The 3,899-nt window shown below is 38.3% G+C and overlaps 1 pseudogene; it reads right to left on the bottom strand.

Moving 5' to 3' along the window:
• Nucleotides 1–1,507: 1,507 nt before the first annotated feature.
• LOC100954947 lies at nt 1,508–2,377 on the bottom strand (annotated as a pseudogene).
• Nucleotides 2,378–3,899: the final 1,522 nt, after the last annotated feature.

Raw genomic sequence — 3,899 nt, 5'->3', positions numbered from 1 at the left:
TTTTCTTCCATTCTTGAGATATTTTGCTAAGAAGAATATGTTCCAGCTCCATCCATGTAAACATGAAAGAGGTAAAGTCTCCATCTCTAAGATCTCTTTATAATGCTCTTTCTCTAATTAATGTGGATATTTTGAAGATGTAAGGTTGCTTTGTTAGTCTTGGCACTTAATTTGATAACTCATTCTCACTTTTAGAGCTACTGACAACCATCTTTAAAGTGGAAATGGTCCAGATAAAATCTAGACTATCCCCCTGAAATATGCAGCTGAGAAGTCTGAGATGGCTTAGCTCAGGGCAGGGCCAGTTTCCATTAAATTCAATAATTACAGCTCATTTCTATTAATAATTGAAATATTTATAGTTGTTTCTGAATATGAACACTTAAATATATACTTTACCTACAATAAAAAGTAGTATAGGCTATATATATATACATATATATATATTAGAATATGTGTGCAGTAGTTGAGTTCTTAAAAGCAGGGAGCAAACAAGCCTACCAGTCTTCCTACAAGAAACGCTCAGAAAGGCTCAGCTACCACTTGAACTTTGCCCAGGAAATGCAAACAATGTGACCTAATCATTTCTACCCTCATGCGAATCTGAAATTACAAATACTCAAAACTGAAAATAAAAGTTTAGAAATACAGTTTATTTTCCAGTAAAACTCCCTTTGAAAAGTCCTTGACCTTCACTATGTCATTGCCCCACTTCCAACCCTTCAAGGCAGGAGTTATTGTCCCTATTTACACGTGGAGTAACTGAAACAGGCAAATCGAATGACTTGACTGAGGTCAAATTTAGAGATAGATCAGAATCCAAACCCAGTTCCTCCATATTCACCTGTAAAAACTGTTCTTTCTTCCAAGGAAATAGGAAACTTGCAATTTTAAAAAAATTTGTTTGAAAACTAGTAATTTTATAATACTGACAATTCTATTATTTAAGAACTTATTAAGAAATTATGTATTTCCAAAAAAGCCTTTGAAAACCACCCTTTGGGAGCAAATCTTTTCCAAATAAAGGCACCTTTTAGTTTTTTTGGGGGGGGTGTCTAGTGCTTAAAAAATTCTTAGTAAATGTACTTCAAAGATGAAATTTAACTATTTTAACCAAAAATCAATGTTTATTATGGAGTGTAATAGGAGTCTGGCTAATTATTTCTGTTGTTTTTATAGATGCAAAATTCTGACAGCAATTTAGTAGGACAGTCCCAGATGGTTAGGCTAAGGCCAACACTTGATGAAGATGAAAGCTTTGTCAGTGGAGAATTTTACAAGATACCTGGAGAAATATTATACTTTGTGCAAAAACCAAATTGAATTGTTTTCACAGATATTGTGAAGTTTCATAAAGTAAAAGTTTTTTTCTATATTCACTTCAGTTTCATAGCAGGTGTGGCATAGAACACCTAAACACAGATGAGAGTACTCATGTGAGAATATATCCAATAATGCGTACGATTTAAAATGATCGCACGATCATTACATCTAGAACTTTCTGCAACTACAAGGTGGTGGTAATGGAAAGCGTGGCCCCAGTACTAACATCTAGAAAGCAGCCACCACCCTCTACTTGTGTTCTCTGCTCTTGTTGCTATTTCTTAGCAAAATTGGTAAAAACAAAATTGTAACTGTTGAACATAGTTCTCTGACAATCAAGATGTTTAAAGCCTTCAGTCTTCTAGGTCAAAGAAAGTACCCTGTGACATTTAGAACTCTGTAACAAAGTGGTCACAAATTTTCCTGGCTTTACGACTTCCACAACTTTCCTGATCAGGTCATCATAGGAGGTCTGATTAAGTTTGTTTCAAAGCTAACATAAGAAAATTCTGGTTCTGGATTGACAGAACCTGGTCTCAGGTCACGAATCCCACTCTCACCAGTGACCTCCTTTGCAGTAACACCACCTTTCATGGAGAATTGGTCCATAACTGCTGGGTGAAGCTCACTCATCAGAATTTCCAGGGTTTGATCTGGTTGAGTGATCACTAGTCTCCTGGTAAATCCAGAATATCTAAGTACCAACAGTGAGAATTCGTACATCCCACACAATATGCTGCTCCAATAGGGAAAACTGAATTTAAAGACTCTTTTTGTTGCTGGAAATTCCGGTGTGTGTGGGTGCCCCTTAATGAGACGGCTTCATGAAATTCTTAGGAGAATTAAAGAAGCTTTGAATTGTGTCAAACCCATGTAATTCCTAGCAAGCGTGGACAGGGGACCGGTGCTTTTAGCACGAGGATGGTACTGGTACCCATGTCTTCAAAATGGAAGGTCTGGGGAGACAGACTCGCTCCTCTCAGTGCCCAGCTTCCTGCTTATCATTTTGTATCAATGTTGTGACTGAACACCTCGCATCCTTCAAAAGTCCCATTGACTGATGAATGGATTAATAAATTATGGTATATGTATACCATGGAATTCTATGTAGCATTAAAAAAGATGGAGACTTTACCTCTTTTATGTTTACATGGATGGAGCTGGAAAATACTCTTCTTAGTAAAGTATCTCAGGAATGGGAAAAAATATCCAATGTACTCAGTACTACCTGTGAAACCAATTTATAATCACTCACACTTTCATATGAAAGATGAATCATAACTACAGCTCAGGATGAAGGAGGGAAGGGGAGAGGAATGGGAATGGAGGGGGGTTGTTCCATAGAGGGAGGGTTAATGGTGGGACCACACCTGTGGAGCATGTTGCAAGGGTACAAGTCAAATCTATCAAGTATTGAACACAAATGTCTTAACACTGTGATTAAGTAAATGAGGTGAAAGCTATGTTAATTAGTAGGATATAAGCACTCCAATTTGTACAAATAATCAACACATTGAATCCCACAAAGGCATACATGTATTCATCACCTAGGTATATATGACTTAATTTTAAAAAAATTTATATATATATACATATATATACATATATATATATATATATGTCTGTCTGTCTGTCTGTCTGTCCCGCTCAGATCCTGGATAGCAAAGATCTCAAACCCTCGTTTGAGTCCGGTTGCAGCTTCTACATTCCTTTGAAATAATGGGCAGGTTCCACCCCGTGACATCAGCCAACAACCACAGAAAATCCACAGAATTAACCCCCTTCTCCCTCCGCTGCCACTACAGATTGTTCTAGCCGTGTTACTAAAGTTCAAGCAATTTTTTTCTATAATTTTACATTAACTGAAAAAAAATAAAAAAAGAATTAGTAGAAATTTCTCAGCTTCTCCGTGTAAGCGGAAGCCGAGCGTGAGTCTGCGGGCAGCGTGGCAGGTGCAGTCCGGGCGGAGCCGCAGTCGGGGCAGAGAGGGCGCAGGCTGGCTAGGCCGCCACACAGTCCCAGCCTGATTATTTTCCTTTAAAACCCTGCAGCAGCAAATTTACAGCCCACAGTCTCATCCTTTTCGGTTTCAAGACTTATTTGATGTGAATAATCGAAGACAGGCAAGTCATTGAGTTCACAGCGATCTAATTTGCTCTGAGCATATTTTAATGAACATTTTTTGGGCCAGAAGCCAAATGTTTTTGTAGCTGGATGTGAAGTTTGTCTTTCCTGCTTGTGTAAGTCATTGGTAATACACGCATGCGCACAGCACCTGCGTGCGCGCACATTGTGTTTGATTCAGGTCATGCAAGGATCCTCTGTGTGTGTGTGTGTGTGTGTGTGTGTGTGTGTGAGAGAGAGAGAGAGAGAGAGAGAGAGAGACAGAGAGAAACAGCTTCCCTTTGGTTCTTAACAATTTCTTACTCTTCTTAGAGGTAAGCCAGATCTACTGTTATACCAAGACTGAAGACTGAATGGATAAAAATCCAAACAGATTTTATCTATGCTGAAGACTGAGAGATTTAATGATTTCCATGTGAACTGAGGACATTTTCTACAAGGTGGCCATAAAG

The sequence above is a fragment of the Otolemur garnettii genome, unplaced genomic scaffold, assembly GCF_000181295.1.
Source record: "Otolemur garnettii isolate 467f Iridium unplaced genomic scaffold, OtoGar3 scaffold00081, whole genome shotgun sequence".
NCBI classification, from domain to species: Eukaryota; Metazoa; Chordata; class Mammalia; order Primates; family Galagidae; genus Otolemur; species Otolemur garnettii.
This window is presented reverse-complemented; position numbering and strand designations above follow the sequence as displayed.